This window comes from Dermacentor albipictus, chromosome 1 (genome assembly GCF_038994185.2).
Source record: "Dermacentor albipictus isolate Rhodes 1998 colony chromosome 1, USDA_Dalb.pri_finalv2, whole genome shotgun sequence".
In the NCBI taxonomy this organism is placed as follows: domain Eukaryota; kingdom Metazoa; phylum Arthropoda; class Arachnida; order Ixodida; family Ixodidae; genus Dermacentor; species Dermacentor albipictus.
This window is the reverse complement of record NC_091821.1, coordinates 270,354,760-270,379,085: the sequence shown is the minus strand read 5'-3', so window position 1 is coordinate 270,379,085 and position 24,326 is coordinate 270,354,760. Positions and strand designations below refer to the sequence as shown.

At 48.0% G+C, this 24,326-nt stretch overlaps 1 protein-coding gene across 5 annotated transcripts in view; it reads left to right on the top strand.

Moving 5' to 3' along the window:
- Positions 1-24,326, top strand: part of RhoBTB (Rho-related BTB domain containing) — a 296,605-nt gene that overhangs the window by 56,310 nt on the left and 215,969 nt on the right. The window contains exon 1 of one of the 5 annotated variants that reach the window (XM_065449540.1): positions 18,363-18,494. The exons of 3 other annotated variants lie outside the window; for them this stretch is intronic. The gene's annotated coding sequence lies outside the window, so the exon portion shown is untranslated. Of the gene's footprint in view, positions 1-18,362; positions 18,539-24,326 lie in introns of those variants that run through there. One more of the 5 variants, XM_065449548.1, reaches the window with a different exon arrangement.

The window sequence follows — 24,326 nt, the reverse complement described above, 5'->3', positions numbered from 1 at the left end:
TATTGGGTTGCATCAGTTTACCAGTATACGGAAGCTAGCGTTTCTTTTTCTTTTTTTTTTTTATCAACAGTTGGGCGGCAGAATTTTTTTTTTATTTCATTCACCTCTGAGCCGATGAAACTTTAGAAGAATGCTGTGGATATAAGAGGAAATAAAAATTATAGTAATAAGAAAACACGCGCACTTTGGCGTGGCGAACACGAAATGAGTAACGGGTCAGTTCCTGCGCTCTATACTTTACCTGGTCTAAGCCGTCTCGCTGGCTGCGCTAACCTCATTATAGAGTGTTTTGAACAGGCGTTAACCCCTATCGCGCCAGCGACGTTTCACCTGCGCACGTGCTAGCTGTACGACGATGTAGCGGCAACCCTGTGGCTTAATCTTTTATTTATTTCCCCTGCGCAAAGCCTTTTGGCGACCCTTTTTTAATACAGAATTCAAACGTATCCAACGTCTGAAACAAGGACTGGGGATGAACTTGGCAGCTTTTTCAATCGACGTAAAGAGGACCTCTACATTCTTCTGTGCTTCGCCAGACTCGGTTCAGTTCAGTGCGACAGAAGATTGACAAATGTGGCAAAGTGCGATTTCAAAATTCCACCGCAGTGATGAACTCGAACTTTTTAATGTCTTTAGAATTTTGTCTTCCAACGACAGCTTTATTTTCTCAGCGGCTAAAAATAAAATAATTTCTGGCGTTTTACGTGCCAGAACCGCAGTATTTATGAGGCGCGCCGTAGTGCTGGAGGCAGGAATAATCTTTGACCGCCTGGCGTTCGTTAACGTGCACCCAATTAATGCACGGCGCACGGGAGTTTTTTTTTTTTTTTGCGTTTCGCCCGTAGAGAAATGCGGTCGCCAACACGGCCAGCATTCGATCCCGCGCCCTAGAGATGAGCAGCGCAACACCAAAGCCGTTACGCCACCACGGCGGGTGTTTCATGCAGTGGTCAATTTTACACACAGAAATAACTCATTTCCGTTGGTTGCTGTGCTGCGTCCATTTTTTTCGAGATTTTTTTTTTCATCCTACGTGAACAAGATAATTCAGACTGGCCTTTCTGAAACACCTGTCATTAAAGGGTTCAGGTTCATAGACGATTATTTGATTATGTCAGATAACTGCAAAAAAATGAGCCTTGTTAATTTAGTAGAAAGGTAGAAGGGACCCTTAATGTCTTTAGATATTCTTCTGAAAGGTTGAAATTAGGAAATACCATCTAATGAAATCATCCAGTTCCTTGATCTGAAGCTTGTTTTCTTTGAAAAGCACGTTTGGTGAAAACACAGGCCTAGATCAGGGAAGAGCATTTCACCATTTACTCTAAATTTACCATTTTGCCATTTACCCGTTTACTCTAGATTAATCAAAAGAGGCGTCGCAATACGAATTGTTTTGCTGTCGCATCAGCACTAAAGAAATCGTTGTGAGGACGTCAAATACATCGGACAGCTTTACATACATACATACATACATACATACATACATACATACATACATACATACATACATACATACATACATACATACATACATACATACATACATACATACATACATACATACATACATACATACATACATACATACATACATACATACATACATACATACATACATACATACATACATACATACATACATACATACATACATACATACATACATACATCTCTATGGGTTACTTATATAGGGTAGAAATCAGTACAAGCGAATGACGGCGTATTGCACAGTATTTGTATTCGCTGCAAAGGCGACCCTTTGATTTGTTTGTGATGAGCAAAGGGCTCAAAATGTCGTGTCAGTCTCGCTGTATAGTAGTAGTGCTGCATAGTAGGTCTGGCACATGAATACTTCCTTGAATAATATTGTAAGGGAAAACGTAAATATCTCTATTGCCTCCTGGAGCTGGGCGTGCCAAGCTTCCGTTCACTGACAAAGTGGTCAGAGTGCGCTGAAATCGCGCACAGTTCCAACTCTGAACTACCTTAATTTGCTCATTACCTCTCGCTCTTAAGTAGTTCCAAATAACAGATGCCAATTCCATACGAGGTCTGATCAGCGAATAAAAAAAGGCTGAGTAAGGCATCAGGTGTCAAAAATAAGGCCACGTTAGACGAGATGTAATTCCAAGGAGATTAAAACCAACGTTAGAAATAGACGCGACATTCTTTTTGAAAGAGAGCTAGTGGTCAATCAGCACGCCTAGATCTTGAACCACATAAATTCTCAATATATCAGGACTTTCCAATGTGTAAATAAAGTGTATTGACTCTTTATGGCGTGACAGAGTAATAAATTTAGTCTTTTGTATGTTTATCGACAAATGGTTTCTGGAGCACCAATCGAGAATGTTCGAAATGTCATTTTGAAGTTCTTTTCAATCTGCCAAAGTTGAAATGTGCATAATCAACTTCAGATCATCAGCAAACAGCAAAATATTTCAGAATTAACGCAACTTATAATGTCATTTATAAAAGCAAAGAACAGCAAGGGGCCCAAAATTGAACCCTTAGGCAGACCTGAAGACGAAATGTAGGGTTCCTATAAAGCGCTATCTATGCGCACGTAATTTTTCCTCAATGACAAGCAGCTCGATAGCCATATAGAGACGCGATCGGGCAGGCACGATAACTCTCCATCATTATCACTAAATTAAGGTGGCCTACCTTATTGAGGGCCTTCGAGAGATCGAAGTAGACAGTTTCTACCCTTGACCGCGAGACGAAACCAAAGGTGTACCCGCCGTGGTTGCTTGGTGGCTATGGTGTTGGGCTGCTGAGAACGAGGTCGCGGGATCGGATCCCGGCCACGGCGGCTGCATTTCGATGGGGGCGAAATGCGAAAACACCCGCGTGCTTAGATTTAGGTGCACGTTAAAGAACCCCAGGTGGTCGAAATTTCCGGAGTCCCCCACTACGGCGTGCCTCATAATCAGAAAGTGGTTTTGGCACGTAAAACCCCATAATTTAAACCAAAAGTGCACTGTAGTTAAGGTGAGAAAACATATTAGTCCCAACAAACCTTCCTCTCATAAACCCATGTTGCTGTGGCAACATATATTTAGACATGGGTGAGATAGACACGTGGGGACTATAGTTTCAAAGATTTTCGCGATACCGCACAACACGGAAATTGGTCGATAATTCAATGCGAGACGGGTACCTCCTCCCTTGTGGATGGGTACGGCTACAGCTTGCTTCGAAGCCGCTGGAAATACTCCAGTGCTTAAGAAGACATTGAAAATAACAGCCAACTCAGGGTCAAAGAAGCGACCACAACATTTAATAATAAAAGGAGGGACTCCATCGGTGTCAAAAGAAAATTTGAACTTGAACGTATTAATTGCTGCGAGTACATCAGAGGAACAAATGCTGAATAGAGCTAATGTACGTATTCATAACATTGGATGCGGCACACGACACTGTGACATTTGAATTGCCGTCAGGTATAGTAACACGTGCTAAAAAAATCTGCAAACGTATCAGCTACCTGCTTTAGGTGCTGTAATGGCATCAGTTGTATCGTCGTTCTGTCTTTGGACACGCAGGCACATCTTCTGTGGAGACGTGCGTGTCTCATTTTTATCAAACTTAAAAACAAGAACTGTTGGTTATATTTTAAACTTTGCTCAACGTGATTTTCATAAACAAGTTTGTCTCGCGAAAACGTTTTTTCACCAGAGCGGCATTCCTCGAATTTTAAGTAACAGTTCAGAGCCCGTGATTATTTGTCTGTCTGTCTGTCTGTCTGTCTGTCTGTCTGTCTGTCTGTCTGTCTGTCTGTCTGTCTGTCTGTCTGTCTGTCGGTCCGTCCGTCCGTCCGTCCGTCCGTCCGTCCGTCCGTCCGTCCGTCCGTCTGTCTGTCTGTCTGTCTGTCTGTCTGTCTGTCTGTCTGTCTGTCTGTCTGTCTGTCTGTCTGTCCGTCCGTCCGTCCGTCCGTCCGTCCGTCCGTCCGTCCGTCCGTCCGTCCGTCTGTCTGTCTGTCTGTCTGTCTGTCTGTCTGTCTGTCTGTCTGTCTGTCTGTCTGTATGTCTGTCTGTCTGTCTGTCTGTCTGTCTGTGTCGGTCTGTCTGTCTGGAGCGAACATGAAAGCGTGCTTTTGTGAGGACGTCAAACGTTTTGAATCTGCAGATTGTTCCCATGGCCTAATTTCAAATTTGTGTGAAAGCTTTTTAAAACGGTTTAAAGAAAATAGAGAAAAAGAAGCTTCAAACGATTCAAAAATACAGCGAAGCTGTTAACCTCTCGGTGGTTAGCATTTTTGTATCCACCCGTTAGCACTAATTATGGTCATCTGCAAGTGCTCACACCCCTGTAAGCAAGCAATAAATGTATTCCCTCATAACCCCGTAAGGCAGAGGCTAAAAGCACTGAGAAAAGTGAAGCGAACATTGTTACGATCGGCCTGCAGGAGTACCGACCTGCAAAATTTTCCCAGCCCGCTGCGACGACTCGCTTTTTAAAGACAACAATGCGCCTCCTCAAGAGCCCAGCGGCGCCGGCATGTCTAGCCACGTTTGGCGGACCGAGTATTGTTAGTTGATTTGCTGTCGCCTTCACGGTTTGCTTGGAGCAGGAGAACTCCTGGAAAAGGATGTTTTGCGGTGCTTTCTCATGGGCCCCAGAGGTAGTTACAGTCAATGGACAGACGCGGCGGTTACTGACTGCGGGGTCAGCTCTGGGATCAAGAGGCGCCTGCTTGGGTCAAGACTTCTGTCTACGGGAATACTCTCAAGTCGGTGTATTCAGTGAAACCAAAGTGCAGAAGTGAGTGTGTGAACCCTCCCCCTCAAGGGCGGGTCGACTACGATGACTTTGGACGCTCCCATTGAACGAAGGTTGAACGGTAGTTTTCCCTCACCTATGGATCTAGGGAGGACAGAGGGTTTTTAAGCAGCCGCTTCCGGCTCTTCAGGGTGCTTTCTCTTTCAGTCATGCTAGACTGATGAAATGTAACGTTCTCCACCCTTCTTGTTGATATTGTAAATAAATCCCATATTCCTCGTTCTCGATGAGAACAAGTCCTTCTCTTCAACAACGTCCTTAGTGTGGATAAGTCGGACGACGGCATGGGCCAGCTGCCAGCTATTTCATGCCCGACCCCAATCCTTACAACATGTAGTGCATAAATTCTTTGGGATCCCGCGTACAACATACAAAATAGCATAATATGTTTTAATAAAGAACAAGCTCAAAACAATAATCCGAACCACATAATTGACGATAAGGCGCTCCTGATTACAATGTGAAGCACGTAGCGCTCCCGGCATACGTTTCCCGGTAAAGATTACTGTTGCGCAAGGCGACGGCAGCTTGCGATGTGAGTGACGTCCCTACCCTTTCGTGTATAAAATAACCAGCCTGTAGCAACTGATTTCAATGTTGTTTTAGCGCCGCTATAGGTGGCGGCGTGCTGTCAAAATTACCATTACTACCATTACTCTAACCCGCCGCGGTCGCTTAGTGGCTACGCTGTTGGGCTGTATATGCACGAGGTCACGGGATCGAATCCTGGCCACGGCTGCCGATGGGGATGAAATGCGAAAACACCCGTGTATGCTTAGATTTAGGTGCACGTTAAAGAACCCCAGGTGGTCAAAATTATTCGGGAGTGTCCCAGTACGGCGTGCCTCATAATCAAATCGGGGTTTATGGCGCGTAAAACCCCATAATTTATTTTTAATCCTGTGACATGCGATTTCAGATGAATAACGATTGTGTTGTAAGTCAGCGCTGTTTTGATGCGTGTTCCTTCAGTGATCGTCGCCGTCTTCTTGCGGTGCGAACCTTTGTTCAGAATGAACCAAATTCCGAGAATCTTCTTTGGTGCCGCGGAAAATGCGGGTACAGCTGCTGCCAGGCATAGGGCGAAAGAGCTTCCTGGCGTGGCTGGCTGGTGTGCCCGTTTTCCAGCCCTGCGTCATTTCCGGATCGCTGCTGCCTTATCCTCCTTCCTTTTTAATTTTTATCATGACCGTTTCTTGTCTGCTTCTAACAGCTTTTTTGCGCAGGAACGTGGTTAGTCCGACCCTATATGCCTTTTCTTTCGTGCTCCGTCTCTAACACTTGGCGCTTTAATTGAAATGAGTCGGGGCGTTCGGTGTTCCGCCTCGTCGAATTATGTTCTTGACCTCAAGGTCCATTTCTGACCTTGCTCGCGCTGACCACGGAAGTGGTGGGAAAGCAGCTGTCTGAAAATCGTTGAGCTGAAAGAAGAGTCCAGTCTCGGCCAAGCATGCATTTGCGTTGGGCTTGACAGCTATCGCGTTGCATACGCGCCATAGACCTGCGAGATGTCGTCATATACCTCGCCTCTGCGGAGAAGGCCGTCTCCGCTGCTCAGCTTACCGCAACTATCACCCTGAGGATCGACCACAGCCGGTGCTCTCCGCCACTGTCGCCAACCGCAAGGAAATTACTCTATACTTGTGCGGGTTTTCTTTTTCTTTTTTTTTTCGGCACTTTCGCTGCTTGACAGGGTCGTATGACCGTGCGCCACTTTTTCGACGGAATATAGTATTTTTGGCCTAGCTTGGCATTTTGTAATGACATCGGAAGTAAACTCCGGGAAACTTCTTAAAGCGCACAAAATGTTCCGAATAATACGCGCTTAGACTTATAATACTGCCTTCAACCAGTATAGCAGGTATGTCAACGTGTTTTTGATTGACCTGCACTGTAAGACAATTTACACCCTAAAAACTGAAAAAGTGTGTAAATGTGTGTATAACTCACACCCTCAGGGTGTTACTTATAGAATGGACATCCTAAGGGTGTGAGTTATAGACACATTTACACCCTTTCTCACTTTTTAGGGTGTAAATTATTTTACAGTGTGCTCAGGAATTTGCAGGATAATAGGGGAATGTCTTCGCGTATAGCTTTGTCCAACTATCAGTGGCGCTATTTGTTTTGCGGCTATTGGAAGACGCTCACCTCTGGGCGAAGACTGCAAGTGCGGCATAGACACGCGCGTTAAAAGGAAGCTTTAGGTCCGAGGCTATTTCTCTCCAAATACTTGCAAAACTGAGAAATTCCCTCCCTGGACACCCGCTGCATCGATTGGAATTAACTTTGTTGCACTTAAGAAAGCTACGTTCTGCTGCCTGTAGGCAGCAGAATGTTGGCTTGTCGTTTCATAGTTCTTGCGAAAATTGTCGAAAATCGGTAAGCTAAGAAAATTGAAGCATAGCTTACATATCTGCAACTCCACTAAAGACAAGTGCAGTTCTGTAAACTACACCTGCTAAAGCATCTCAAGCGGACAAATGTGATGAAGGAATTTTCAGCTTGCGTCAGATTTTCGCACTGTTTACGAGGGTATTGCCAAATTCCCAATCACAAATTAGCTTTAGGTAGGTGCAGTTTGCAGAATAGTTGCACGGAATTACAGAGTTCTAAACCTTCACAGTTGCGTACTCGTGCAATGTTCAATAATTCTTGTACAAAAAAAAAAAAAACTTGATGGTCATTATAAATAATGTTCTCCCAGCAATCAGTGGATTTTAACATTTTTTTAATGCAACAAACCTCATCAAGTCCTGTGCAGTGAATGCTGGGCAATACGATTTCTCCGTTCTCATGAATTTACGTATAGGTCCGGAGCTCTTGAGAGGTATAAAGCTTCCTCCGATGCTGGCACCCAATTGCTGAAGGAAGCCAAGCTCATAACATTATCACAGACACACGTTCCAGCTTTTCATGTTCTAGCTTCCTTGCTGGTGCAAGCAAAACCCACCACAGCTTTTCTGAAATGCGCGAATGGTAGCTATAAAACATTGCTTGATAAAGGTACATGTTACGTAAGTTGCAAGAAACTTCGTTTATTAGAAAACGTTGCCTTTTCAGTTATTTAACGGTGGCAGTCATTCATTTCGACAGCCTGTTATTATCAACGTTCATGTTATTTTAAACTGTGTAGCTAAGTAAGAGGTTAGTGTGTAAGGTCGAACTTAGGGTCAAAGTGAAGGCCGCGTAGGGTCATGTAGTGTTTTTTCGGGCTAGACGTAGGGTCTTTTTTAAAAAAGTGGTTGGCGAAACTGCTCTCCGCGTGTTGTAGGATCCGGGGGTGTCGTGGTACCGGAGACTGGCGTCACACGGCGGGTCGCTGTCTAGCCTACGCCGCCGGTCTGTCTCGAAAAGGGTAGCTGGCCTACGCTGCCGGGGCGTCACACGGAGGCTTAGCGGGCCCACGCCGTCGTCCGTGCTTTTCTTGGCGAGAGTTGCTAACTCATTGATCAGCACGAGGTCAGGAGGTTGGAGGATCAGAACATGGGGTTTATTCACATGGGGAAAAAACGAAAAACTTATTTACAGGAAAAGGTATACTCGTACTGGCTGGAGCACGGAGGGTAGTACTCGTAGCATGAGCTACATGCCAGGGCTGACTACATCGTTCTGCGAGCGCACACTCCACACACCCATGACTCCAGGAAAACAAGGGGAAGGCGGGAGATGGAAGTTCAAGACGATGAGCAAAACGAGAAAAAGGTAAAAGCGGGAGCCAACGTTTCGACAGGTGGACTTGTCTTCTTCACTCAGGATTTAAAAATATCTGTCTCTCCTAAATTACTCGCTAGGGAAACGGGCAATGTTCCAACCAACAAGTCCGGCAGTTCGCATCGGCACAGCACACCGCCTCCGAGGAGGAGAAGGTTCACATGAAGCCCATGCCCCGCCCCCAAACAGATCCTGGAAAGGGGGAAGCAAGCACACCGGACCCAGTGTTTCACTGACTAAAGCCACGCGCCACCGCCACCTGGTCGACGAAAACATGTATGGAGGGATTTTCTCACTGACGACCGGGGAGAGGTCAGTGACCCATGTTCGCCAGAAGGTAAAGCTTCTCCAAGTCCTGGCGTCTTTCGCTGGAGTTCTGGATAAACCTCCGTCGTCTCGACCTCACACCGACCTCTAATTTCGCGTCACCGTCAGCATATCAGTATCCACGTTGACTCGGTGGAATATTGTTTGACGTCGGTACCGCAATGGCCCCGGCCTCCACTCTTCGGCGAATACGCGCAACAGTGCGCTGGCCGCGTCGACGACCTCATTTCGGCGGCGCGGTATCGTCACTTCCACGAATTTCCCAACACCGTGATCCACCCTTTCCACGCGATGACGCCTACAGGTGCAGGATGCGGATCCTCGTGCACAGATGTGTGCGCAAAAGTATCGCTGTAAGCGCTATTCAGTTCTGTGTAACTGACTTGAAGTTATTCACTCAGACACCGACAATATACAATGAGCATTTCCTTTGTCTATGACTCTGATGAAGTGACTCAAATGCCTGACAGTACATTAGCCCGCCATCAGCCGTGCTTACTTAGTAACTTTGCCATTGCGTTGCTAAACCCGAAGGCGCGGGATCAAACCACCGCCGCTGCGGCCGCACTTCGATGCGGGCGAAATGCAAGAACGCCTTTGTACCGTGCATCGAGTGCACGCTAAAGAACCAAAGGTGGTCGCAGTTAATCTGCAGGCCCCCACTACGGCGTGCCTCATAATCTCACCCTGGTTTTGGCAAGTAAAACTCCAGAATTATATTTTATGCGAAGGCATCAAATGGCCCGTGGAGGCAAAAAGCCGGCGTCTGTAGCAGTGAAACGGCACATAACTTTCCATTGGCTGCGACGCTACGTCACGAGCGCGCCTCGACGGAGCAGAGCAGGCGAAACGGTGCTGCGTGAGGAGAGAGGGCATTGCCGCGACGCCACGTCACCGGCGCGCCTCAACTGAGTAGACGCGACGCCGCGGGGAGACACGGGAGTGTCGGCGAAGCAGTCGCGTGACGCGTGCCTGCGGGCGCCGCCGTCTCGCTCTCGGAGAGAAGTGGTTCTGAAGGGGGAAAGGTTGGGGCCTGCAGCCCTTGAAGGAGTATGGCTCAGCGAACCGGCGCGCGGTTCCTATGTCTTTCTCACCCCCACTGGGCTTAGCTGCCGCTGCGCGTCTGCCGGCCTTGGTGGCCGTTGCTGCTTCCTCGGTTTCTCGTCGCGCAGGACGTCGGTGGCATGAGGCGTTCGCACCGCAGGACGCTGCTACTTGCCGGCTCGGGCAGCACGTAACCGCTATGGTACATTACGTACAGCGCAAAACTGGAAGGGACCGCGCAGCGGCGTTTAATTGGACTTTAGTGATTTCGCTTCACAACTCATACGAAGTGCTTAGGTGTCCGCGTATTTTTTTATAACTCCCCTTTCCCGTGCTATTCGATCCCGTGTCATTGAGACAGATAATAGAAGCGCTGATAAAAGTAAAGCACTAAACCTCAAATTTACAATGTTCAGTGTGAAAAAAAGCAGTGTATATATGCAAAACATTCACCTTGGGAGCGGAATATATATGATGACGACTGTCACGTTGAAAAACAAAACACGTTTCGGCTGGAGACCGGCCATTGTCAAAATGTTTTCACGAAAAGAAAAAAAAAAGAAACAGCCAAGCCGCAATGTGACAAGACAGGTTATGTCGCGCATGCACGGATTTTTATCTTTACCATAAAATTTTCTCTCTCAAGTTGCTCAGTGTATATACAGGGTGTTCCACGTAACTTGTGCCAAAATTTTAATATATGCGAGTGCCACGTAGCTTGACAGAAAAAGTGCCGCGCGGCACTTTTTTAGATGTTTTTTTGAGTCTGAGGTTTGCTTTATATCTGGCGGTGCTGTTGGCTGTCGCCTCGAGTTCGCACTGGTGAAGCGTGGCTAACAAGTCGGTCTAACACATGTCGGCGCCACCTTGCGAAGGTAGCGCAAAACAACACGCTCGCCGACGCCCGTCTGCGGCAGACGCATTTGTTCGCACGAGAATAACCTGCTGCGTGGTTCCGAAAAGCGCGGATCCGAAAATGATGCTGCCGCAGCGCGCGGCTTCATTCGCGTCACGACGCGAGAATCGCCGTCTGGAAAGTGAACACCTTGTTGCGCGCGCTGTGCGGCGTGTCTTTCGCGAGCGTTCTTCTTGGCCGGTGCCTGATGAATGCCTGATGCTGCATCTCGTCTTGTAGTTTGTCGGTCCATCGCAGCGCAACCGCCACCGTAAAAATAACTGTGCGCCCTGAAAACTCGACTGTCGCGGATTTTAGCGCATTTCCGCTCCCCTATACTTCGTGTCGCATCGTCTTAATATTTGCATGCTTACTGTCAAGTCGCGTGTTGCATGCTCCACGTGCGCTGGCATTCTCGGACGGCTTGTGCGGCCCGAGTGCCTCAAAGCCGAATTCACCGTTTCGCGTAAGAGCTATCCTGTCATTGGCTCCGCCTTCTCTAATAATATGGCTGCTATCAGGATTGGTCGCCGCCTGTTCCTGTACGGACCACTGTAGTGCACCAACCGCCTTTTCTAACACGAACCTTGATTTATTATTTTGCCTTTGCGTCTCGATCTTGCAATACGGCTGCACAAGAGCGGGAGAGTGCAGCCGGCGGCGTTCGCTTCTTGCACCTGACGTCACGTGAGGGAGGACGAGCCTTTGTTGCGCAGCGTTCACTTCCATTTTCACGCGGGGCCCGTTGCCGCACAGGGGGAAGCGCGAGTTGTCGCTTCACATCATGTGGACTGGAGCCAGGCAAGCGCAGAGCAAAATATAAAAGACTCAGGAACATAGATGAAAATAAATGGGCGGCTAAATGTTTCCCAAATATGTGTACCTGAAAAGCGCGGACACAGAGTGGAGGAAGAGGTCGAAAAAGTTGGCAGCCAAGTACAGGGTCATTGAACGTGTAAATAGACAACCACAGGGTAAGCAAAAGGAAAGTAAGAGAAACAGAAAGAGGGAATTGGATGCAAAGAATGGAAACCAAAAGCTCATGGGGATTTACAAGAATGAGAAGAAATAAATTAGAAGGATGCAAGTATGTGCGATAACACAAAGGGCGTGTGCCTTGCTATTAGAGGCTCGAGCCGGTTGCCTAAGGACGAAAATATACCGAAGCAAATATTTCCAGCAGGATAAGCCATGTGCTGGCGCGGCAGCAAAAATCTAGGGATTACTCAGCAGATCCTAATGGAATGGCAGGGTTTTCACCCAGTGTGAGTTCGGCGACATTATCGTCTCGGCCGTAGTATTGCTGTTGACGGGTTGGGCGCTACGTCACGCCAAGGCGATAGTATCGCCGAAGTAATCGTCGCAGAATACGTCCCCAAGAGACGTTTAGAGCGACAGAAGATAAGGCGTGCAGACACGGTACAAAAGATCCATACAACACAAACGCCGACTATCAACTGAAGGCCGCGCTGAAACTTATCTGCGTATGTTCAGGTATGATAGCGCCGCCTGTCAATCAGGCACACGTGCGGGCTGTATGCGAGAGATAACTGTTTAGGCATTTCATTTCTTCTTTATGCAAGTTAAGCCTTCTGTCACTATGAATTCCTACCAACTAGCTCAACCTTCTGTGGTTCTAAGCTTCATTTCTAGTACTCTGAGCTCCTATTTATGTTCTCCTACTTATCTGCTCAATCCTGTATCTTCAGCTTCGATTATTGCTATTTGTTTCTTCCGAGCTAGGACCATGTCGTGGTATACCCGGAATCGTGTCTGCCTGTTAGAATTTCAGGTTATGTCCGGCTTTCTGCAACCATCGACCGGCCGTGCTCGGAGGATGTGTGCTATACTCTCTGCTGAATCCGGGCGTCAAGTTAAGTTTTACCAGGAGTGTCTTAACTATCGCCACCCGAACCATCCGTGCGCCGACTGGAGTGGGTGGCACCGCTAGCCACTTGATATTAAAAAGAAAGAAAAAAACTCCAATTATGTGCTTACGTACTTTTATTTTTTGGTGTAATAGCATGAAGCGGAGTAGCCGAAGTACTCGCAGACTTATAATTTCACCATAGTAACCTATTTATCACAGAACATATATGCGTGATGAATTACGCACGTCACAAAAGTAACGCGAATATGAAAAGCGAGAACGCGTACGAGATTCGATGGTCAGGTTTCGAGGGCTTCGCTTATATGTACAAACACGCTAATTAGCATACGCAATATCATGGGAGGTGCATGTCGATCCAACAGAACGGGAAGGCGTACTGTGTCTGCTTTTATGTATTTATTTTTTTCTGAGCGCGCTGTTTTCTTGAAGTTCAATTTACGATCTCGAACGTACACTGTAAACGGAAATAACTCCGACGTGGGAGTATAACGCTTGTCCTCTAGCGACCCCCCGGTTCGGAGTTTATTATACTCCGTATGATCGGAGTAGAATTTTTACTCCGTGCGAGCGGAATTTTCGCGTGGAATTATGGGAGGTATTTTTTCTATCTTTTCTTTCTTTTTTGCTTTGCAATGGACGGAGTTTTTTTGAGGTGCAACGGGAGTATAAAAAGAGGCAGCGCGTCAGTTTGCGCGAACATCTTTACTAACAGAGGCTGCTGGTCAAATTTCGAAATATGCACACGAGACCGCGTCAAATTCGACGAAACAAGTCAATGAAAGCACATATATCATGACATACATAAACATTTCAGAAACGCCCAATGCAGAAACTTGAAAGACATCCCACGTACACGCGATACCCAAGAAGCAACGGTGCCAGTATATATAGCCACGATACTGTGTGCCTCTAAACCGCCTAGGGAGCAGCTGTGCTTCTTTCCGAATTACGACTCCCATGCTCGTTCATACGAGATGTGCCTCTCTGATATTAACAGAATACCTTAATCAACACAAAACTGTTAATTCAGAATAGTGAGAGAAAAAAGTTAATGGCGTAACTTTTCACAATTAGCATGCCATTTTGAGTGCTGGAGCGACTTCGCACACTGCCGGCGTTCGCGGCCAAAAAGTAGTGCGTTAGTTACAGTAAGCAAGAAAAATGGAAGTGCGTCTGCTTCATAGCAAAATTAAATTTTTGCGATATAGTGGTAGCGTAGCAACAAATTATTACGTGTGAGCATGACCCGCAGCAGCCGACGTAACACCGAAAAATGCGCAGTCATACATATTATACACCGCACTACTTGCTCCGCGTCCAAGCAATATCTCTCGGTTGTGAAAAGGAGCTACATAGCTGGTCTGTCGAGTGAATGCTTAAACTCGGAGCGAGCAGGCATGCGTCTAAATCAGTGTCTCGGATAGAGCGTAATGTTAATGCAATATCGGAAGCAATGACGTGACCAAAACCTATATGCGCGATAACAATTCGATGCACATCGCTCAATAAGAAGCTTTATTTACAGTACGCATACTTATGTCCTACCGTTTTTCTTCGGGTGAAAATATCCGTTCGCAGATACATAAAAACAGTTGCTTGCACTCCGATCTTTCTCACTGGCAACACAGCACCGCAACGAAGTTGGGGTACGCCATACATGTGCGACTAGCACGGACGTCGTCGCTCGAACAGTGGCTGCTGTTGCCATTGCTACGCGGTCCTTTCAAACGTTACACCAGACGTTGTCAGCATGTACCCAAAAGGACATAAAAGTCGCATTTCACGTACTGAACAACACAAGCCAGGGTCACGCAGCACGAAAACACAGTCAGAACCTGAGCCGACATCACGAGCCAGTGAGCAGCTTCGAGGTATACCTAAGCCTTTTTCCGCACTTGAAAACGTTGCTCTTGCATTCATCGTTGTCAGCAAAGTGATCAGAGCAAACGTACTTGAAGCTGAGAAACAGCGAGCTTCAGGCATGCCTATAACACTTTCTGGAAGGAAATACGGGAAACAAATTGACGAAACGCTGTCACGGAACGACACTTCACAAATGTAAACAAACCGTCAGCCATGAGCACTGCCGACTCCGCCGAATGCGCCCGGTCGCTGGCGAGGCGCACAGCCTCATGGGAAGCGCCACGTGACCAAGCTCTTTCGGCGGAGGGGAGTTTTTAAAACTCCCTGTCGGAGTTTCACGGGAGAACAAGATTTTTAAGCGGAGTAAAATCGCGTCATGTCGCCCTAATACTCCCGCAGCCAGCCAGCGGAGTGAAACGAGGGAATGGCGCTGTTTTGCTCCCATACATCGGAGTAAATACTTGAGGAGGGGAGGTTTTAGGGTACATCACCTGTTAAAAACTCCCAGGTGGGTTTATTTTCGTTTACAGTGTAGGAAGAGTGGCCTCCCGTTTAATATCCTCGGCGGCGTGCGCCACTTTCTGGTTTCTTTTCTGCCCATTGCAGGGATGCCGTGCATCGTGTGAATACTGTACACCCATGTTGTCTGCAGGGCTTATATTAGATTGCCCGGCACCGTCGGCAATATAGATTGCCTGGCGCAAGAGCCGGATTCTTCCAGTGCACTTGCGTACGTGAAGGGGTACTTTATCTTCTCTTTCGTGAGCTTCGGTATAGGATTTAATTTATGTGTCTGTGCACATACCGCAGTGCCCCCACACCGCAGTGTAAAGACTTGGGGGAGAAGGGAAGCGAATGTTGGCCACGGCGTTTGCCTGTGGCTAGCTTGCAGCACTGAGATAATCAAACAGCCAGCTTGCACACCTGCAAGAGTTTGAGAGAACGCTTTCCATCGTGGCTACATTGAGCCTCGTGTATGTTTTGGCCCCGGTGTGCTTTTGGCGGAGGCGTACGCCGTGCCAACGGTAGCGCCATGGTGGCGACACCGTGTAAATATCGCATTTAAGCAGAACGTGCGGACTCCTATACTGTCATCGCGGACCGTTAAAGTGTTGTCAGCGGCCTGCCTGAACGTCCCGTCGGCTCTGAGGTACACACGAGGGCAAAGGAGGGGGGGGGGGGGAGAGGGAGGATGTACGCTTAGAATCGCGTTGTTAAAAGAGTGAGATAAACGAAGCTCGTTTATCGCTCGAACCTTGTGGTCAAGACGATATACGAGCGAAACTGCCGCAGTATTCATTTGCCGTGCGTGTGTAGCACACAGCGCAGGCTCAACAGACGGTAAAGCGAGAGGGACGGGCGCGGTCTTGTTGCTGTGTTCTGGACGCGTACGCCGTTGTTGTCACCTTTCTTAGCCGTTCTCGGGTAACAGGAGCGCAACAGCTCTCAAGCTGAAAAAGAAACCGTTCGTCACATGAACAAGGACTCCGAGTCCTTGAGAGGCAAATCGAAGATCCGCTCGCACTACCATGCCCTCTCTTCACTCCAGCACAGAACATGGTGCGTATGTATAAATAAATACAACACATTTACTAAATTTACCCACATCGCGTTGATTTTGTAAATCGACCGACTTGGTCGTGTGCGGTGAAATAGGCTTTTACCTTTCAGCAGCTTTTCGATCCGACCGCAGACACTTCCGCCTGTGTCTCACAGCGGTTCGAACGGATTCGGGTACTTCGAATCAGTCAGAAGCGGTTAGTGTCCCTGTATATGCTCCCCGCAGGGACACTGCAATCAGTGAGTTCGTTACGCTGCCTGACAGGTCGGGTTCTGGAAGACGTATTTGGCAAGGACATAAGTGGTCCGTACTAACTTTCGCCAAACTGTTATAAGCACAAAAAAAAAGGGGAAGAAAGAACGGTGCAAGGTGGGGTTATAAGGGCCTGCGGTGTTTCGTCTTCAGACCTGTGACGAACGAACGCCGTAGGTTTCCTAACTGTATCATGCACCGTATTTCTTTCTTCATTTTTTTTTTCCTTTCAAGAGCTAGGCTAACGTTAGCTGGGCGACACGGTATAAATGTGCGATACGTTCTGGATGTGTAAACTTCACTCAAATTTCAGTTAATGTCGGTAAAAGATACCTACGTTGCAGCTGCTTTTGAGTGATCGTTTCAGCTGCTCTGGATATCCGATCGAGGTACCTCCCAAGCAGCCCTGAACAGTCCGGGACGACAAATCGTGAGACACTTCTCTCGACTTTGAGGTTTTATCATACGCAAGTATTACCTTTGTTGCAGCTCGAGGTGGCGTTTCGGCCGGGAATCCCATTGACGAGTACGTCCGTTAGTAGGAATGACGGGAAAAGTTTATTTTACATTATTTACACAGCCTCCAGATACGGAAACCCACTCCATGCAGGAGCATATTAAAGGTCTTGAGTTCTCATCAAGACACGTCAGCACCTCCCATTGAACGAAAGGTATCCGCTTTTAATACCATCGTCTCCTCCAGGCGACTAGACTATGGAATCTGATGACTGTATCGCGGCCAATCACAATCGTCAAATCGGTCGCAATATCCCGCCCGTGATATCCCACCGTTCCGCCGAACTCCGCCTCCGATGGTGCTGAATATGGCCCCGCATATTTAGCAAGCGCGTAGCAATCTGGGAATCCGAGGTCGAAGCCGTTCCGACGGTAGCATTCGACGCTGGCCCTTTTTATCATTAGTTCAGGCTGTCAGGTACAGGGAGGGGCCTTTTGTGGACCCGCCAACAGTCGGTGTCAAAGCTGCGTTGACTTCTGGATAGGCGCTGATGGGTGGGTGGGGTTGCTTCGTGGCAAACGTCTAATTAATGCCCTTGGTCGTGTTGAGACATAACACCCTACAATATTCACAGATGTTCTAGGAATAATATAAACTGTTAAACATAAATTTTGCGGTTTTGCGTGCCAAAACGACGGTCTGATTATGAGCACGCTGTAGTAGGAAACTTGGGATCAATTTTGACTATCTGGTGTATTTTTCACGCGCACCTAGTAAATCAAAGTAGACAAACGCTTTCGCATTTCAGCCCCGTCTGAATGTAGCCGCCGCGGTCGGAATCGAACCCGCGACCTCGAGCTCAGCAGAGCGAGCACCATATAGCCACTTAGCTACCGCAGCTTTTTTTAATTTTATTATTATCGCTGAGGTATATACGGCGGCTGGTGATGTACAGGTTGTATTTATTTGAAGAAAATGACGAGTCATATCCAGATGCGCTCTATACACGTGCGTTTTTGATTGGGTAGCGGCTGCGGCAAGTTGTGCGCAGTGTGCTCGCCACGGCAAGACGGCAGTTCGCGGCGTGTATACACGAAGAAGACGCTGCAGCATTGTCCGAAGTTGCGCTGCCGGTTAAGTGCCCCGCCTGCGTGGCTGCACTGCAGCAGTGCGCGCGTTGCTTATCGCCACCGAGTGCTGGCCCCTCAGAAGGCCAGCGCATGCATTTCTGGCGCGAGTCGCCGTTCAGACTGGTTCGGTTACGTCGCGCATCGCCCCGACGACGTCATCTGGTGGGCAAGCGCAGCCTCGCTGCCCGATATGCGTGGACTCGGAAAGCGCGCCGCTTGCGCCCGCAACGCTAGTCCCCCGACCGGGGCCCGCACCTCGATGGGTGCTCGAGGAGAGCCTGCTCGGCCGATAGCGGCGGCGTTTGCTGCGCGCGGCGTTTTCTTGTGTCGCGTGCCTTGTCGGAGCCTGTCGCCCAGCCGTGTCGCTTTCTGTTTCGAGACCCTCCTCCCCGCCACCCGGAAAAAAGAAAGAGGGGACGCGCGGGGGCATTGGCGCCGGCGGAAGAACCGGCCGCGTCCACCGCCGTCGTGCAGCGGCTTGTCGCGCGGCGAGTCCACTCCGTGGTGGAAAGGACGCTGGGTGCATGCTGCGCCCCGCGGCACCACCACCACCTGAAGAACCTCGAAACTTGGTGAGCGAAGGCGGCTCTTTCGTTGACTTCTCGCTGTCCCCGAGGTAGGCACCGTCCATGCGGCGCGTGCTCAGTGCTTGAGCCGCGCTCTGGAGATTCCGGCTGCTGCATGTTGGGACGCCCTTCCTTTTGTCGCATCGCCCAATATGAGCCCTAGCGTCGCTTGTTTTCGGCTGGACAGTAAAGGAAAAAAAAAAGAAATTAATTTGAGACAAAGTAATTATACTGGCGCTCTTAGGATAGCTCTTATTCGAAGCCAGTTTTGAGTAGCGCGCTGTCTATGCGATTGAGTACATCGCGTCAGCCACAGCTGGCTTTTAAAGGTTGGCGGAATAGTTTTTTTTTTTTCAGTTAGTATATGAGCTCTTACGGAAGGAAACTTTGCCTTGAGGTCATCCGTAGAGAGATGTTTGTCGAAAGCGGTCGCCTACAAATAAAAATATATTTCGTTGTTTTTGGAGCCTGCAGCCACAGACGGAGATAAGCACCATGTGCGATTTACGTGTGACCTCCTCTAATGGTGAGCTCCGAGTTTAGAGCACGAAGAAATGAGCTTTTGTTGTGTTTTTCTTCCCGAGCTTTGGTTCCTAAAACACTTATGTGGGCAGTTCACCATAATAGCTGTCTAGTTGACATCATTGTTTTGGAGAATGCAAATACAAAATAGAATATGGAGTGAACCTTGAATGAATCTGGACAGCGACTAGTTTTGTATTGTATTTACTCTCCCGTTTATCGCTCTGTATTTCCGCCGTGGAAGAGCACTGACTGAGGCATGGTGAAATGAAGAAAAGTTCTTAGGAAATCATATGTACGGCAGTTTATGAGTTATACATGTCAATTTCTGTAGACTCCGTGTGAGAGGCATAAGCTCACACTGAAAGTGCTGGGGGAAAAAAGCAACTATTGCGAATAATACAGCTGTGAATACTACCCTTCCAGGGTCAGCCACAAGCCTACATTACAATATTAAAGCGATTGTACAAGTTCTCATGAAAAAAGAAAGTGTAATGTTTTCGGAGGGTGCCTGTTTTTTCGCGGTACAGAGCAAGCAGAAAACTCTTGGCACGTGAGCTGCTGTAAACGGAGCACACTTATGTATACTGAAGGTGCTTGGTTTTCGTAATTTCCGTAATGTCTCTGACGGTGTTGAATAGATCGCAGTATAAATAAATAAATAAACAAATAAATAAACAAATAAATAAATAAATAAAACAGTGAACAAATAACCGCGGCAATCCTCGAAACGCTTAGCAATTGCATGCACATCTTAGACAATGCGTCATTGCCAGTACCGTAGTAACTACTGGTTCATTTGCCAGTTTCGTTACTGGCTTGCAGCTGTCCTGTGTGCAGTGTGAAGGTTGTACTGCACTTCCTTACCTACAGTAAGAAAAGGCGCGTGGACCAAGGGCGGCTTCGGCGAGTAAAAAGAACCGGCGTAGAGTGCGGCAAGGACGTTCGTTCGCTGAAAAACCATCAGCGTATACTTAACCATGAAATACAACTGCACACAACTGCGTGCGCAAGTTTATGTGGCTCCGCGTGTTGATCTTTGTTTGCATGGAGCCTTGGTGAAATACATGACGTCAGATTTGACTTAGGCTTGACCTAGTTCAGGTCCTCAGCAAAATTATAGCGGTTAATCTTTTCTGTCTCATCGGGCTAAAAAGAAAAGAAGAAAAAGTATACAAGCTCCAGAACCGGCAACCAGCTGCGCATTATGTTATCTTAGTACGCATTCACGTCCACGCTTGTCGCAAATTGCTACGGGGGTTGGTGACCTTGGTTTCGACTTCGTTTTTCAGTGTTTCTCGCATCGATGCGATGTATTCGAAAGGTATACTTAGAAAATTGAAATAGCGACTGTACTCTATGCGAGGACCTAATCGAGCAACGGGATATTTGATTTGTCTTTTGAAGTTTCCGTATATTGACACGTCCCTACTCTGTGGCCCTATATATCTTGCTGATGAACCGCGTCCCGCTTCGTCTGCTCCAGTGTCGCCGAGAAGGTTGTGGCCAGCATTCACCAAGCTGGCGCCTCCGTATGATTCCGTTTAGTCGTATCCGTGTGCTGTGCAACATATTTGGACAGACCGCCATCTCCGAGCTGTGTTCGAGTTCCGACACGCATGGTCGAAGACTGATTTGCAAACAAGTGTCTCCCTGCGTCACCCTTGTTTTCTTTTGCGACGCTTGGTGGGTTCCGCAGAGCGCGGCAGGCGACAGTGCATGAGACGACGCCCTACTGCAGCCGTGCATATTTTTTTAGGCGCGTGCGTCCGCTGCTGCATCCACTGTCTGCTGTGGCGTCTCCGTTTCGTCGAGCCTCGTCTGGCTCACCGTACAAGTGCGACACCAGATTTTCATGCCTGCCGAACTGGTTCGTATGTTGGGAGCACGGTTTCTTCTAGACAGGATCCACCCTAGCTGGCCTCGGGAGAGCCCTCCTTGTTCCCTTGGTTACCGTGAATTGTGTGCCTTCACTTCTTGTCGTGTTTCCATGCATGCGTTTATCCGCATACCTCGAAACCCACCCGCATACATATTTTGTATGTTCCTCGTTCACGTGTCAAACTACTACAACAAACGTGCACGCACGTGCAGGGGGAAGATTTGCGCGCTGTTTATTTTACATGCTGTCAAGGAAGCTTCGGAAACACGTTCAGTTATGAAAGTCTAGGGTGATTAATTAGGCGCTCGAATATTGCGTATCACACGGGGTCGGAGGCGGTTAATCGACAAGCCTCTGTTTGTAGATTACAGCGCACGCAGATGATCTCGGGGATACGGTATTTGAGATCCTTGCGTCGGCGTTTTGAAAAATTTGATTTGTGGGTATAGAACGTCACCCTTTTGTCAAGTCACTGATAAGCGCACATTTTATCAACCCTGGTAGCACTTGAGCGTTTCAATGAGAACGCATGGGATTCCGGCAGTTCTTTCACGTATCGCGTGTGATAAGGAACCTCTCGCAACCTGGCCGAAATCTCTTTTCACAGCGGTTGAGGGACGCCACTTGTCCGTGGGCAGCGGAGGTCGATAGACAATGAGCCAGGAGTGCACTGGCCTTGCCCGGCTCACCCGTCCCCGCACACGGAAAAGCACTCGGGGGAGTCCAGACGAGCACTGCGCCGGACGAGTGTGAAGCGATGGGTCGCGACGCGTTCGCAGCTGAGCTGCTTCGCAGGCGTAGCCGTGCCTCCGGCTAATCGGATATGCTTCTTTCGGCAGTTGCTTTCGAACATCGCGTCACGGCATCGCTACGCATTCTCCAGACGTTCACCACGGACACGCCGTGTGTACGCAAGTCTGGTAGCGAATATCGCGAATGCGTCTGGAGCCTGTCAGACGTCTTCCGTTTCATTGCGGGCTATACCTGCCGCAATGGCTCAGCGGCTACGCAGCTGCGCCGTAGAGCTGAGCAGAAGGCCGCGGGTTCGATTCACGGCCGCAATTGACTTTGATCGGCCTGCGAACCGCGGGAGCCAACGCTGAGAATCTTAACCCGCGACATATCGTGCTCAACGCCATTGCCACTGACCCTCCGCAGTGAGTTGTAGGAGCTGCTTTGTTTTCTTCTATGACAACGAGGGATCACTACGTGCTGCTTCGGCTTCTGCCCGCACTGAAGGCGAACGCTTTTCATTTGACCGTAGATGTTGCACGCTGCATCGTGTCGTCATTGCATTTTCTTGGATTCATTGGCATGCCGTATATGAATCAGACCTGCGTGCTTTCTGCCCGAGTGCTGCGCTCTGTCACCGTCTATTTTTAGTAGCTGCCGGAAATCCCTGAGGTGACGCTGATCCCCTTATCGTGAGAGAGAGGGAAGGTAATCGCGAGTGCAATCTGTGGAATGTTGTATCCGATAGTGCCGTGTGTTCTGCGCGCCTGTTGAGATGGGAGCAGCTTAGTGCATACACCGATGGAGTTGTCCGTAAATGGACCACATTAGCCTTGTCTAGAGTTTCATGCGATAATACTCGAGGGAAATCTTGCAGCTGGCGGGCGGCGTCGGTATGGCTGTTCATCCAGCTTGGGAAGGCCGGGCAATACAGGGATTTGCCTAAATTTCGTCCTTCTGGCTTCGAACGGCTTTGTGGAATATATGTTTATATTAGCCTTACCGAAGCTTGTTCTCCCTTGAAAATTTATGTGACAGCATTTAGTTTCGTTGAGCCTCTAATTTCAACCGTTCAATCGTCTTCAGAACGTTGCAAGGAAATTGTTTTGCATATTAAAAAATAGTTACGCATACTGCACAGTGTTACGCGACGAGAACATACATTTTGCGTCACGCATCCTCGAAAGTACCGTGATTTATTCCTTGCATAATGATAAAGTGAATGTTTTGTGAACTTCAGACACTTTACTGCTCTTAAGAAACGCTGTGGGGCTAACGCGTGTGAAAATAAGGACAAAGAGAAAAGAACGAAAAACGGACCCCCTTGTTGCAAACTCTCCACTGCAGTGAACAAATTTCGGATAGTTTTGTAGCAAGCTTATTGCTTCCAAGAAGCTTGTGTGCATAGCGTCAACTTCAGTGGACAACAGAAGTTTCCTGTAGGAGCCACCCACCACCGTTTTTCCCCAGCTCGGCTTCAAAGATGGCGTCCCTTTTTTCCGGTGGGAAAGTCGCGTTCGTCCCTACACTTTTGCTTGTATAACTATCGTGCCATTGCGGTTTGGTACATATAATTGCCTACAAGGGATAGAAGACGCCTTCGGAAGCAAAACCTATAACTATTGCGGGTGTGTGAAGCAAAGTTCTTTCTTAGGAGTACGTTTTTATAAATGTCTACTGTGGTGCATACCATGCATGGCAGGGACAACAAAACGTGCGTGAAACTTGATAATTTCAAGCAGCGTGCCTTTCGGCTTGTAAGGCTTAAATTCTGAAATTTTGCTTTCTTTCCAGGTGCACATTTTTGAGTGAAAAGGACGTAGCTGTTAACTACATCAACAACAAGAACAATACTAATAATAGTAATAATAATAAAGACGAAGAAGAAAGAAGAGTAATCAGAATAGTAAAACTCCAGTCTATGTGCGACAGTTTCCTTACACATTCTCAGTGGTCGATTTCGCCACAACGGCTCTCGTAAACGTGTTGTTCATTTCGTTCGCACTTTACTGCATATTATTGGCGGCGAGGAGTTACGGAGTCGCCATCTATCGGAAGCGCCTCGCTGGCGTAGTATGAGGGATCACGTGGCGCGCTCCTCATAGGTTTTGCTGTCAGCGCTCACTGAAAACACCACGCGCGAGCTCTCCCGGACACTTCTGTAAGTACTTTCGAGACGAGAGAAGTTTCTTACTGTCTAAATAATAATCTTGGGCAAACTGAAAGCACACAATCGTTTACAGACGCTATCTCTTTACCGAATACGTACAGTGAACGCCACTGTGCGCAGTCGCCGCGATGGAGTCTCCCGAACCGGCTTCTTGCGTGAAAGGTAGGTAAACGCTGAGAGCAAGCTATGTGAAATACGTTCTTATAGTGTTTGTATAACTAAATGGAGCGTAATCGAACGAAGCTGCAATGCAGCGATCGTGCAGATTCCCAGCGACCGACTGCGCGTCTGCATGCTTGTCCGCGCACTGTTTCGCTTTCCCCGCGCGCGCGTTTTCGCACCGTGCCATGAGCTTCAGGCCGCAGAATATGAGCATTTGACAGTATACAAGCAACCATTGTTGCGTGGGCGCTATCAGAGCTGTTCAAAAATAATTTCATTATAGAGACTTCGATGCCTACGGGGATTGTGATGTGCCGTCGCGACGATTCAATCTTTTTTTTCTTCTAAATTCTTTGACCTTTCAATATTA